A 15,566-nucleotide genomic window follows, 5' to 3' on the forward strand; every position below is an offset into this window, starting at 1 on the left:
GCAACTGCCGGTGACGTTGTGCTACACCGTGTTGAAAAAGAGCTTGGAGTCAAACCGGGTGAATCAGTCATCTGTGGCACACAGGTAACAGAGAGCCCCTGCGGCCTGAAACACCGCGCCTGAAGGAAGAATATTGAACAGCGTGACCAGGCTGGTGACCTTGGCTGAGAAACGGGGAGAGGAGTTAGAAAGCGTGAAAGGGCAGAGAACAAAGGGAATCGGAGGTCTCGGTGATGTCCCGCAGCCTGGTAAATGTTATGAGGAAGTATGAGGCAGAGATTATATTTGTAAATGCCACAAATAACTGCTTGTTACAGCAGCGGTGCAGAGAGCATGGCTGAGAAAAAGCAGCTCCTGGTGTCACCCTGAGCTGAGAGCAGAGGTTCGCCACGGACGCAAATACCGTTTTAGCATAGAGACCACAATGCACCCAAATTCAGCAAGTCCACAGGAACTAAAATACTCAAAGATCTCTTTGTAGAGCTTCAAAAAGGACAAAAATGTACAAATGAGAAAACCTTTTAGAATTAAACCTTAAGTATCTATTTGTTTTTTGATTTAATATAATTAAATTTCTTTAGTTAAAAGACACATGGACACATTTAAAAATATGTTGAAAATTCAGAGGAGGAATATATTATGTGTTGAAAAAAGGCTCTCTATGTTGTTACAAATAAAGAGCAAAGTAAATTAAAACAGAATTAAAAAATGATATCTTTCAGAATAGAGGAGAATGTCCTCCAAATGAGAAAATTAGAAGAGAATACATGTTCTGTAAAAGGAAATATAAAACCATAAGAAAGCAATAAGAAAATTCTTGGTAGCAGCACACTAAAGGCATGGAGCTAATAATAAAAAAAAATTCCATCATGTTAGAAACAGAAGGTCTCTGGAAGAAACTCACTATAGCTGATAAATGACCAAAGAGTAAAAGGGACTCAAAGTGGTGGCAGGAAAGCCAAATGGATCCTCGTGTTGGTGTTTGCCCCAATTCCAGAGTTCAGTGGCATCACCATCCTGAAAACTTCAATTGGGCAAGTCTGAGGAAAGGTCTCATACTGAACTGACATGAAAAGCCTTTTTAAAACAAACCAGTAAAATGGACAACAACAGATCAACAGGACCAGATGGCACTCGCACAGGAGCTCCAGAGCAGCTCTGATACGATACTGCCAAACTATTAACTGTGGTGAAGAACTTACCGCTTAAATTGGCTTTAATTAAGCTTAAGGTTAGAAGGAGTGGGACACGTGATGCCCACTTCTAAGCAGGCCCCTGTGAGGACCCAAGGAACTGCATACTCATAAATCTGACTTTGATTTGAGGGGTATTTTTGAGAGGCATTATAAAAAAGAGAACTAGTAGACATATGGACAAATTTAAAATAATGGGGATGAGCTGGCACAGCTTGGAAACTATGCCTCATAAGTCTGTTGTTAGTATTTTTTTTTTTTGCCTTTTTTTTTTTTGGTGAGAATAGAATCAGTGTGCATGCAGATAAAGTTAATCCAGTAGACACAGTGTACTTGGATTTCTCAAAGCTTCTGATGAAATCTCTTCCTTAAAGAAAATGAGTTGTCACAAGGGTGTTTTGTGGATTAACAACTAGTTTACAGTCAAAAATGTAGGGACAATGTACTCATGGCTACCAAATCAGTCGGTTGCAGTGTCCTGCAGCCTGCCTTTCAGGCGCAATCTCGTTAGTTGGCCCTTCGCTCCAAACAGGTACCCGCAGCCAAACGTGAGGGCATCCCAAAAGCATCCCTGCCAAATGGGCCTTGCCCCCACGCTCCTAACATGATCGCAAAGAACATGAGACTGCTTTCTACCCTTCTTGTAGCTCAGTGGTGCTTTAGCTGGGATTGTTGAGCTGTGCAGAGCACTGTGGCTGCCCTGAATTCATGATGCATGGGGTCAATGACGCTGCGGCTTCCAGCTGCCACTGCTGCTTTTGCCCAAGTGTTTTCAGTGCAGTCGCTGCACAGTTGGGAGAGAACGTATTTTTGAAGGAAGGAGCTATAAATTGCAAGAGTATTTCTAAGCAAGCATTTGTTGATTATTGTCCCCAGAATTAGAGATCATTTTGATTGCTTCTGCTAAGGTTCAGTGGCTTATGACTCTTATTAAGCAAGAATACTAACCTGTGATCATATGTAAAGTACAGCATCTGATGGCATGTGTGGTCATTAGATGTTATCTTCTGTATTCATTAAATTTATCTCCTCTCCTCTCCAATCTCTCTTCCAGCTCAAGGCAGGATTTAGGTCATCTTTCTCAGCCCCTTCCTCCAAAACGTGTTCCTGTCTTGCAGGCTCTCCTGATAGTGTCTGATCAAGCTTTTTGACCTGGCTGTAACTGGTTTTGTACCCCTCTCTGTTGCATTAAGCATGTCTAAAGTGAGGCTGGGACTGTCACCTGTGTGACACTGTCCTTGCTCAGAAAGCCAACCATATCCTGGGCTGCATCAAAAGCAGCGTGGCCAGCAGGGCGAGGGAGGTGATTCTGCCCCTCTTGTGAGACCCCACCTGGGGCACTGCGTTCAGCTCTGGGGCCCCAGCACAAGAAGGACATGGAAGTATTAGAACGAGTCCAGAGGAGAGCCATGAAGATGCTCAGAGGGCTGCAGCACCTCTCCTGTGAAAACAGGCTGAGGGAGGTGGGGTTGTTCAGCCTGGAGAAGAGAAGGCTCTGGGGAGACCTTACAGCGGCCTTCCAGTGCCTAAAGGGGGCCTGCAGGAAAGCTGGGGAGGGACTCTGTGTCAGGGAGTGCAGTGACAAGACAAGAGTAAAAGGTTTTAAACTGAAAGAGAGAAGATTTAGATTAGATATAAGGAAGAAATTCTTCACTCAGAGGGTGGTGAGGCGCTGGCACAGGCTGCGCAGAGAAGCTGTGGGTGCCCCATCCCTGGAGGTGCTCAAGGCCAGGCTGGATGGGGCTTTGGGCAGCCTGGCCCATGGTAGGAGGGGTGTATCCAGATGGTCTTTAAGGGCTCTTCCAACCCAAACCAGTCTGTGGTTCTGTAATGCTATCCCGTCAGAGAGCCAAACCTCACCACCTGGGCAGCTGTGCGGGTGAGGCAGGTACCGCCCTGTGGTACTGATGAGTCACTAGGGGCTCTCCATGGGTGGCTGGAAGGTTTATAATCTGCTGCTGGTTTTACAACAGAAACAACAAAAATGTCATGTTTTTTGTTGTTGTTTTTCTGTGGGAAAAAAAATAAAGTCTAGTGGGAAAAAAAATGTTTTTTTTTTTGTTGTTTGTATTCAACAAGCATACTAGCTCAAGGTTTGTTTATTGCAGCAAATCTTGTGTTTCCATTCAGAAAGAAGGAAGTTGCCCTGCCTGCAGGGAGAGGGATGTAATCACGGTATGTGAATAACCATTTAACTATGTGCACAATAGTGATAGGGGGCTATCTTCAGTATGGAGGCATCAACCCCACCCTGACTCGTCAAACAGTGCTCTGTGTGTGTGTCGGGGGGGAGCGGCATCCATCCCTTATCCCTTCCCTGTTCTCATTTCTCTTATTGTAAGAAATGCCTCACTCGTCCAGTACCCCTCCTCATTTCAGCATGGCTCAGTGAGGAATAAGACACTCTTCAGCATGTGGAAAGGCAGGTTTGAGCCATTCAGTACCAGAAGGCATTTCTGTGGCATGTCCAAGTCCAAACACAAATTTTCGGGCATTGACTGGAACTCCTGCCTTCTAACGAGGCTAATATTAGCCACATAACACTGCTGCATGATTAGAGGAGTAAAGAGAAGTCAGAAACAGCTGTGTCCCCAAGCTACACTGCAGGCTATAATTTAAATTAAGTTTGGCTCTAATTCTTGAATGTCAGTTCTGCCTCTTAAGAAGAACCCCGTGACTCCAGGTGTACCTGGAGTGAAAACTGTGGGATGCCTAGAAACAGAAGTAACTCTGAAAAGGAGGCTTTCCTTCCATAACTGTGGGACTGCCTGCAGCCCAGTGATTTTATTTTACATTTCCAGAGCAGTTATGGGACTGATGTAGTTGTTTTAACACGGTAAGAAGTCCTCAATGCTTGTATGAAATTGTATGCAAGGGAAACTAGAGGAACCTAAATCTATCATGCAAAGCCATAAAGAACTCTTGAAGAAAAATAGTTGTAAAGTGAAGAGGGGAATTAATTAGTTTCAGATGAAGTTTACAGTGATTATTCAGAGGTGTATGTAGCCCAGATTTTATTTATTTATTTTTTCCTGAAACATCTTCACAATTATAACAGTATAAGAAGTCTATTTATTATGCTTATGGGCAACAAGAATCTTTCTAGGTCAGCCTTGCAAAATTCACAGAGAGTAAACCACTTCTTTTCCCTCTACAAAAGAGAAAAATTACAAAAGGATTAGAGACCAAAAGCAGAATTGTTTCTGCTCCGAACTTCCTAAAAGAACCTTTCTATCCTTCTGTTATACCCTCAGAAGTTGACAAAAAATGAATCCTAGTCTTGAGCAAGCAGGTGTGTTTCCAGGTTTTTTGACCCTCAGAGGATGCCCTCATAGGCCCAGCAAGAGTCTGACAAGCATTTTAAAAAATCTCCCTATGTGAGACAGGAATTAGGGACGCTTGGAAAATGAATTATTGGGATGATGCTCTCAGTGTAGGTGTGTGTTGTCACTTTCCGAGGTGAGCACAGGAAAAGAATTTACATTCTGCAACAGGTCAGAAAGTACAGAAACAAGAAATGGTGCTATGCATGAACCCAAATCGCCCTAGGGAAAGAGGAAAGCATCCAGATAACTTTAGGAGCTTCACTAGAGAAGACTCAAGGGACTGTTATCCCCAACTTTAGCCCTGGATGCAGCTAATGGGCTTCCTAACACCGTCTGGATCAATCCTTCTGAGAACTGTGTCTAACCTTCCAGATTAGAGCACATGCTCATTTTTATAGTAGAATCCAGGTATTCTGGGAAATGAACACCCACCTCTTCTTTTCCACATGGCTGCTGAACAAATTAAATGTGCTGATCTATTGAAGCTTTGAGTTGGTAAAAAATAAGTATATTAGAAAGTACTGGTTTTAGAAATCAACTTTGGATCAAATGATTTCTTCAGATTAAAGGAAGGGGTAATGCTAAGGGACATGTAAACAGTGCTTTTGATTTTAAAGGGTCAACCTTTGTGAAGCTGGCTGTTTTGGTGTGCATAAAAGCTTAATTGCAGAGTAGGCCTTGCAAGTATTTTCTTCTTTGATTTAATGACAATGTGGAGTTTGGAACCAAGTTCACAGGTAAAAATATTTAAGAAAAGGCTAAGGTCATACGAGGGGAATAAGAGCTGCAGGACAGATATTAAGAGTAAACATCCAGCCTATGGCAAGACTGATGTCGTGAGGTTAACAAAGTGCAAAAAGAAAGTAAAAATTGCCAAGAATTGAACTGAGATGGATTTTGAAAATATTAATAGAAATAGTAATAAAAAAGAGCAAAAAACCACAGAAACAACAACAACAAAAAAACTTCAGCCACTGGGAAAATGAAGAAGCACCAGGAAAATGAAGAAGTGGGGCTGTCATGTAGTGAGGGCAGGATGGAAATAAATACAGCCAGTTTGTCACCAAAATGAAATGAATATTTTGCTTTTGTTCTCAGTAGAAGCAGTGATGAATGCAAATAGGGAAAAAGCAGGGTGACTAGCGGGAATGAGAGTAGAAAACTATTGTTTCTTGGAAGAAAGCAGATTAGAAGTTGCTCGGCATGTTTATTGCCAGGAAGTGCTGGGGAAGTGTCAGGTGGAAAACTGCGACCTTGGAGCTGCACGGGAACTGCCAGGGCAGCCAGCGACCAGCTGGGAGAAGGCAGTGGTTTGGGCTGAGGGGAAACCAGAACATTTTCCTAATTCCTAGTAATTTTTACAGGTCCATCCTAAGAATGCTGAACATCAGTCTGGGACAAACCTTGCCTGCTCTCACTGTGACACCAGCACGGAAAGAAAGGAGAGAAGTGCCATGCCCTGCAGGTGAGGAAAAGCGAGGTGGGACTGAGGTCCTACAGTCACAGGTGACCCCACATTTAGGCACAGAATTTTGCTCTTGGGCACAAGCTGTGGGTTGGCACAATTTCAATTAAAGGATATTTCCAAACTGTCTGTCTTTCTTTGCTTCCCCCTCTCCCATAGAAGTGACTTTAAAATGCTAGAAGGATTTCTTCTGAGAGCCACAGGTTTTGAGGGCATTGTGCTTCAGGAACCCTTTCTGGAAGATTCTTAAAACTTTGCAGAAAAGTAACATCGTTGTTCCAATTGACTTCTTTTCATCAGTTTTGAAACAACTCTGGAGAGTAAATAGCTGTCAGAACAGCTATATGCTATAGGGGCCATCGTCAATCTGTATGACCACTGCAATTGTGGAGTTATATGGTTGGCGTTCACATGCTGGCAAATGTGATCATACTTTTTCCTTTTCCAGAAGTGGGGGAAAGCAGACATAGTTCCTCCCACCTGACTCATAGGACAGCAGAGCAGCTGATCCTGCTGGGTCTGAAGGTTTCTGCCTGGTGTGTCTGATACTTGACATTATACAACTCAGCAGGATCTTGAGGCTTGCAGAAGTGGCTCTGGTTTTGTTTTTGCAATAAGCTGCAATACCATATATGTTCTGCCTCTGCTGTGTTTTCTGGTTTTGTTTGTTTGTTTTTGTTTTTGATCTATATGACAAAACTAGCCCCTCCCATGCTTATTTTATAGGCTTTAGTGAATTTCTGATGCATTTAAAAGTAGATAAAATTCTCTTTAATGGAGAGAACACTCTGAGATAATATAATGTCTCTCTCTTAATTTTTCTTACCTGGAAACACACTCATCTTCTCTACAGAGAATGTAATTATACAAAGAGTAATGATTTTTCTGTGGTAAGACAAGACCCAGATGCCAGTTCAATTGATCACAAATGAAATCCAGATGGTTTAAGTGAAAGTTTCCTGAGAGGCTGATGATAGCTGGGGCATCCAAGTATTTGTTATCTTCAGAAAAGTGCAAGAAGCTAGCAGAGATTCTCTCCAAACAGCATTCTAATAGTCTTAATGGTCAAACTGTGAAACGGATGAGTTGTATAAATCAGTGGTTTCAGACCTCTCATGCACAGGCCACTGGTTGGTACTAAAATGTGTCAAGGCAGTACAAAAAATAACTGAAAGAGTTGGTTTTCTTTTAAGTAAGATAAAAAATGTGCATTGCTATGTGTTCAAGTAACTGGAAAAAAGTATTGGAGGAAGGGGAAATAGATGCATTGTAGCTTTGCTGGCAACGGAAGTCCTCGTGGCAATCCTGCCCAGGTGTTTTGGGTATTTTTTCTTCACAAAGAGTAAAGAAATCTTTTAATGAAAATTAAAAAAAAAAAAAGAGAGAAAAGCCAGTGTGAGTGTCTAAAAATCTCATTTGGGTTGCAAAGTTACGTGGGATAGCTTGTTGCTCTTCATAGCACGTGAAGAGAAATGAGGCAGACCATGTGCATGTTCTGGCTACTCTAAGTCATGGACCTTCTGCTGTATAGATTTTCTGTAGATGAACTGTGATTTCTACAATAGCAGTGCTATCAACTCAGCTGCAGAAACACTCTTCCCAGACCTCTCTGTGTAGCGTCCAAATGTTACATGGCATCTAAAACAAGCAAACAAACAAACAAAAACAACTCTCACACATAGAAGACAAGACTCTCATTGTATTAGCAAGCCTACACCGTGTCTCTGATATTTAGAATAAGCAACTTCCTCTTGTGTGGGTTTGCTAACACATGTTGTAAAACAGTTGTAAGAAGTATATCCATCCTATTTTTCCAGAAATGTGAGTGTCAGTTCTGTCGTTTGTGGCTCAGAGGAGTTCTCATCTTCTGAAAACTACTGAAGTACAAATTGTTTTTTTTCCTTCCATAAAGCATGGATAACAGGGGAGGGAAAAAGATCTTTGTTTAGCTGGAAGTACTGTAGTTACCGCAGATGGCTCATGATCTGCAGGGTTAATATGGATTATGAGAACTCAGTACTGATATGTACTCAGTATGAGAACACTATCATACAGATGAACTATTCCATAATTTATACAGGTTCAGATAAAAGTAGGTAGAGCGGCCTTCAGCTTGTGGAGGTGTTCGCTTTAAAGTCTTGGCCAAGCTGAGCCCTGGCTGTACCCTTGTTTAATAATATGTATCAACATTTTCTACAGAAATGATGTGCTATCATAGATACATAAATATTTAAGATGAAATGTGAAAGTTGCTGTTCTTTCTGGAAGGCCTACCACTGTTGTGATAGGAATACTCCACTGGTGAGCAGAGACAGCAGTTTTCAAAGCCAGAACTTGTCTCTGTAAAGCAACTGGCAAGCAATGCCATAAAACAATTCTTCTTGTTGAGTAGTGTGAGCCATACGTTTGCATTTAGACAGCCTTTTTGTTAATCAGAGTGGTCCCATTTCAGTAAGCTCATGCTGGTTGCAAACCAAATACCACACGTGTTATTTGTCCCTTCCACCAGTAGGTATAGGGGAGCAGTTGGCTCCAGTTACATGCAGTCACGAAACAAGTTTGTGAAAAAGCTGGGATCAAATAAGGAGTTTTTCTTTTCCTGTTCCTACTATTTATATTTACAAGAGGTTGCAGCATAGATATAAAGCTTAATCCTCTCCCGCTCCCCCTAAGCGAACCTCCAAATAAGAATTCACACAGGGAATTTTCTGCCTAGGTGTCAGCTCAGATCCTCACTATCACAGTCCACTGGGCAGCAAGGAAAAAACTTAGCTTAGGTATACAGATGAGTATTTCCAAAAAAAGGACCACAGACTGTGCGTGGTGTAAAGCTCTTCAAGTGGACAGGGAGGAATGGGGAGACAGCTCAATTCTTCCCAAAAGAGGAAAAAGGCGCTTAGTTTTGGACCACCCTAAGGCATGAGTGGAGAAGGGAAGAGCAGTGAAGACCCCGGGGAGCTGTGGAATGCTCTAGTGAGCAGCTGGGCGTAGCACAGAGGGTCCTGGGAGGGGAGATCTCCCACTTGTTCTCAAGCAGCCTGACCCCTGCTAAATGCCTTCATCCCCTTCACCTATGTCATGTCTCTGCTTTACCCACTTTGCAGTAAAAGCCTTTTCACACCTTGCATTACCAGATTGTAAGTTGCTCAATGGGATGGTAGCTCTTCTCTAATGACCCCAACAGAGCATCTCAAATTCCTGAAAAATAAGGAAGAGACATTGAATTTAGGATTACTCTGCACCTGTTAAATGGAGAAAAATGATCCATAATCCAAGAAATGGGGTAGTTTTGTGTATATAACTGTCACGGGGTATTGGAGATTTCATTAAGCATTAGGCAGACTCTGGGCAAAAAGGAGCACTGAACATAAGAAGGAACTCTGTAGGAAGCACTTGCTTTGAAGAGCAATTAAGAGAAGGTTTCAGAGGGATATGACAGGTCACAGCCTGATGCTTCAGTCATCTTGATGGAAATCTGGTTTCTTGCAGATCCATTTTTTGCTGTTGTCACTAGATGAAGGCAGAAGTTGGAAATGCTTAGAAGAAAAGGATCATTTACCTCATTACTGTGACATTTCCCAGATATAGTGGTCTATAGCTGAAGTTAGGGAGGAGAATTAGGAACGGGGGATACGGCCCACTCCTTCCAATAAAGCAGCAGCAGAAGTGGAAGAAAAGACCCAGGAGATAAAGGAGATGATCTTGGAAAGCTGCCAATTTTAAAACCCTTTCCACTTTTAAACCCTTTCTACCTGTTCAAATACCTCCAGATATACATAAACATAAGTGTTAATACTAAAAATTAGCTGGTAAGTGTAATCATTTAGGAGAACATAGCACTACAAGCGAGGGGGTCAACTGGTCAATAGATTGTGTTTCCATTTGGTGCCAGAATTTGGAACTCTTTTTAATTTGTTTGTCTTTGTGCTTTCAGATGCAGGAAATCAGCACAGCAGAGCTCAAAGTGAGATTTCAGTGAAATGCAAAGCTTTTTATACTAAATGCAACTGATTTCACCCACTGACACTCACACCATGTTCCAGCTGTGTGCAGTGAGATGCGTGAACCCAAGTGTTCTGGCCAAGGGTTGCTCGTGTGTTATGTAGAGAAAGAGACACGGGCCAGCAGTTCCTCCTCATTGGTGATGGCAAATAGGTTTTGGGATGATTAGAGGCCAACAGTTACGGTATGGCCCTTTGGCCTCATAGAATGAATCACCTAGGTTGGAAAAGACACAGTTTTGCTTACTTCATCCTCCATAAAGTTTAACAAAATCTGCCACGCTTTGTTTGCGTTTTCACATTTGGGATATCTCAGAGGTGCCACCGAGAGGAATGGCACAGGCAGGGCGCTGTAATTTTGTTGCTTTCCTCCAGTGGGATCTTCTGTTGACGAATCATCAGAGCTGTGGGTTTATCCGAGCACAGGCCTTCTGGTCTTGGCATAAACAACATCTTCATTAGCATATCATTGCTGCCAGTGGGTCCTTGGGTACTGGCAGAGGCTGCTTCGTTAACCCTGGTGATGCTGTTTTTCTGGTGCTTTGCACATGCATTTCCATTCATGCTTCATTCAGTCCAGACTTATTCCTGTTATAAACCTCCACAAAAGAGTGACTTTGGCTTGGTGATGGACACGCTGTGTTCGTTTGGTTTCCTCACCACTTCCCAGAAGATGTTTCCTGAAATCCCTGGGCTTTTTGTGTCTCGTTTCTTTTGTTAGTTCATTGGTTGAGTTTTTTCGCCTGGTTGAGGACAATCACTGCTGTTTTCAGCAGTGGCGGCAGCTGCTCTGCGAATCTAGCTCTCAGGTGACTGTGTCCACATAGGCTTTTTGCAGACTGAGGTGAGTTGAGTTTGCTCATGCTCTGAGCAGCAGTGATGCTCCTGAAGTCATAAAAGTCTCCCAGCCAGGATTATAAGCCCTCAGAGACTTGCAGCAGGGCAGGGATGCCTCCAGCTCAGGAAGAGCTTCAGCATCCCTCATTATTATCTGGGGAAAATGATCAACGCTGGTATTAGCCCAGCTTTTACCTCACTGAGCTCTGAGGACTGGGTCCCTACATTCAACTTTAAAGTAGGCAGGCAGAAGAAAGTCAGAGAATGGCTGGATAACACCACGCAGGCCTGGGCCTTGCCATCACCCAGTTGCACGACCACAACTGCAAACCCTCTTGTGCTTTCTGGACGAATCTCCTGAGGAAGCAAAGCTCATGCGATCACGCTGTCTGTCACTTCTGCCCTCAAAACTGACCATTTTCATCCGAATTTAAGAAATAACTTGAAAACATAGAGCTGCTGAAGTTTTCATATGTGCTCCCCTTTGCAGTTTGCACCAGCAGCTGCAGGTTGTGTTTGGCACCAGCACAGCTGTGGCTTAGGGATGGCCACAGGGAAAACTGCCTTTGGCTTAGGTGGTCCATGGGGACAGGGGAGGAGGTCGGATGTAGGATGTGCACATCCAGGGGTGGTGGACATCAGCAGATGTGAGGGGAGCTGGAGAAATAAGAGGGAAAGGGTGAACCACAGGTGACGTATGGAAGGAATCGGGAGATATTGCGTGAAGAGGAGAGAGTAGGGCTGTAGGATGCAAGCCCATAGAAAATCGGGCTTCCTCAGCTCTGCTTCTGGCAGAGCAGTGTTTATTTTCCTTAATGTCAGCTCAGGGAGCTGTAGCTACACAGCTTGTACCTCATTAAGGATTATGACTCAGAGGCCCAGCAAAATTGAGGTGTTTGGTCTCTAATGTTGCAGATTTTTGTCTGTGTGTGCGGAGGCACCGTTCTAGCTCTTGCAGAGTAGTGCTTGCTTGCAGCAGGAGAGCAGGGCTGGAGCTAGATACTCATTACTGCATTTCATATTTCTTAGGACATTTGGTATATTAGGAAAAAAGAGGCTGACTTTCAGGGGCTTTTACATGACAGTGTGGCTATAAATCTACCATTTACACCTAACACACAAAAAGCGGTGAATAGAAGCTGGCTTTTTTTTGAAAAGCACAAATACCCCTTTTTCTTGCTTTTTTCTCCATAGCCTTCCTAGCTATTCAGCTTACATAGCCCTTTTCAACTGACAAGTGGACAAAGCATATATACTGTGATTTTTTTTTCCTCAATGTGAGAGGATAACTTTCATTCACTTTGGCTCGTCACAGGAGATGTGACTAGGCACTGCCCATGCCCTGGTGCCTGTGGACAGGGCACTCCTCAGCTTTTTCTCAGGAACACCCCTCTTCTCTGCTGCTCTCCTTGCTGGGACCAAGAACAGCAGAGTTGCCTCCTCTGTGCTGAAGGTACTTCTGCCTTCACCAAGGGCTGTTGGAAGCCAAAATTCCTATTTGTATACCCCTCCTTAATTTAAGCTACATGTTCTGGGGAGAAACACTCCTCTGGCTTAGTGGCTGAAGGGAAGGCCAAGGTAAGTGAGGAGCTGGGTTCTTTGCTTGTGGAATAGGAACACAGCATGCACAGACCCTCTGGATCACTGTTCCTGACTTCTCATCTGCCTCGAGTCTCATCAAGGTCCTCAACACCCTGACTTTGGCCTTGTTTGTTTTTCCCATTACTGTTTTTGTTGACCATAAGCTCCTGGTCTAACTGCCCTCTTCCTGGTTGGGAAGACCTGATGAAAGACAACTTTCTAATAGCAGTTAACTCCGTCAAACACATGTACACTTGGGCGGGAGTGAGGGTTAGTCCATGTGAGAGATAGTAAACAGGATGGGGAGTGAGCAAGTGGTATGCAAACCGGAAGCAGAGGGGAATGATTTGTGTTTATGCCCAAGTGTGCTTATGCCTTGGTGTTTATGTCCAAGCACACATACCTGAGTCAGACCAAAGGTCTGTCTAGTTTAGTATCCTGTCTCCAGCTCTGTGTACAAATACTTAAGGAAAGAGCATAAGAAATGAGGCATTCACATATTTTTAACATGTTAAACAGGCAGTTTCTTTGCATAGACTGTGAGTGTTGCTGTGGGTTGTTACCTGGCCTCCACCAAAACATATTTCTATTGTTAATACCTATTTTTTTTCAATGAGTTATTTACTTTTAGCATTATAAATTAATGTTGCAGTTCTGAGGAGGAGTGATCTGCTGAGAGTTGGAGTCAGGTTTTCTGTAGTCTCAAGTTTTCTGCAGCCGAATTGAGCCATACGTAGAGAAATATTACAGATGTATAGAATGCAATACAGTACTTGCACACACTAGCTGGTGTCCAGCTATCGATAAATACTTACATTTCTTATTGCCACTGTTGTGTTTTTATGACACCTTGTTCAATCTTTACAACCTTTCAGCAATCACTGTCACAGCTTTTGAGTCGAGGCTAATATAGGACAGCTTGGGGTGGCCTCCATAATTCACTGCAAAATTAAGCTAGACATTTATGGAGTTGTCCATTCAGTGCTGTAAATAAGTAGAATTGGAATGTGCATATAATTTACCTAGCTGTTTGAAATAACTTGTTAGAAAAGGGGAAGAAAAAAAAAAGGTAATTAACCTACTGCCACAGAAACGGCTCTAATGGAAAATGACTTTAATGTGAAACAGGCGAAGGGTGGAAATTGAATCTTACTAATTACTGCTGCAGCCCTTGCAGTTCATTGTGAATTTCTAGTTTGTTACTCAGATTTGGGAATACCTGCATCACTGTGATAGGCAACACAGAAAGTCATCATAATATGCAAATGAAAGGTCAAAAGCTGAATGTACACAATCCCGACATCCATCAGTTTCACAGTATGACAGCTTAGGTGTCTTCTGTAGTCCTCTGATTAGCCCTCCAGTATCTCTTGGCGTGAGGATGACCTATACTAGCTTCTTCATTTATTTTTGCTCAGACACAGTACCGGATCTGTTTTTTAATTTACAAAGTCATGTATGGTTTTCACTCTCTTAGTATTTTACAAAATCTCCTTCTTAACATATCAATATGACAGCAGTGGGGAAGCTCATTTTCTGGACGTCTGAGACAAGACACTCGACGAGCTTGTGGGAAGAGTGCACAGCTTTTAGAAGCAGGTCAGGCTAAGGTTTGCTTAGGTTTTTGCTCAGTGTGGATTCTGTAGAAATAGGATCTCTGGAAAAGAGGATACACCGACAATATCACACCATCAGCTTGCTTTCACGCCATGCTTCCATTCTTTTACATCTTTATTATCTAGCTGGGAAATCACCAAAGAAACCCCAAACCCAATTTCCACTGGAATAAACAGAACACAGGACCTGGCATCAAGACTTCCATCCCACAGTGCAGCAACAGATGCAGACTGCCAAGCTGACACTGTCCGTAAGGCCCTGAAAGCAGAATCTCACCCCCCAATGTCAGTGGAGCGTTATTACTGACTGCTGTGAGGTCAGGGTCTCACCTGGGAGATTCATCCAGGTCATGAGCTCTCTACAATAACTAGTAATACTTAATGTGAACGCACACTTTGTGCCCTTTTCCATCTGTGTATCTTAAAACTGCTTTACAAAGGAGAAAAATACTGTGCAGCTACAGCAAAACGAAAGAAAAAACACTCCTACAAGTGATGACAGTGAAATTTTTCAGATACAGTTTTCCTTCCCTTGTGTCCATATTTAAAAAGCGAAGTGGGGAAAATTTCTGAAGAGCCTTGAATAATATCCAGTTTCAGTGCAGAATCCTCCACATAGTTCCGCTGGGCTGCAGACAGTGCAAACCATATCATCCTTGCAGGAAATGGCCATAATGAGCCCTCCATAGCCACCTAGCCCTCCCAATTAAACCTTCTGCAATACTGTGCATGAGCAACCTGACTCCAAGAGTATTAACAGTAATGTGTGACTCTGCAATCTAACAACACGCTTACATTAATATTATGAAATTACTGTTTGCATTGCAGTAATTCCCAGATACTCCAGTCAAGAGCAGAGCCCCTATAGTGCTGCTCTATTGTAGATTAAAGCTCAATTTATGCCCCAGGGAGCAAGCTTTCTAAAGAGAAAAAGGGAGTCCCTGCTGGTATACAGAAGGAAGTTTAATTGACTCCTGCCTGGGTGTGCTGCATTACCCCAGCTGAGGATACAGCCCAAAGGAGCTGTGACAGAAGGGGGATAAAGGCCAAGTGCCTGTGCTGATTGTATGCACAAGCCACTCTTGTGTTTCCCACCCTACTTTTATGTCATGGCTATGTCATCTCACCTCATCTGCCTGTTCCTCAGTGCATACTTTTAACCTCCCCCTGTCCAGCCACCACACACGTCCATTGATTAACCTTTCTTTCTCTTCATATGTACGGATGGTCAGTTCCTAAAGCCACACTTCCCTACCAAGACCTCCTCCAAACAAGTCTCCATCCCCTGTCCACCCTGAGGACACCTTCCAGCTGATCCCATCCCCACCAGAGCTCCTTCCATCCTGCCAGTGAGCATCTTGTGGATGTTCCCATATCCCTGGGGAAGTACTACTCTGACCCCAAGGCCAGCACACTCAGGGGTCAGGACCCAGAAGCAGGGTTGGTGCCTGGTGTAAGGTTTTTGGGCAAGGGGCAAAGAGGAACACTTCAGCTCCCTCACCTGTGTGTATTGCTGCAAATCATTTATTAATTGTGTTGAACGAAAG

The sequence above is a fragment of the Anser anser genome (genome assembly GCF_964211835.1).
Source record: "Anser anser genome assembly, chromosome: 1".
NCBI lineage: Eukaryota > Metazoa > Chordata > Aves > Anseriformes > Anatidae > Anser > Anser anser.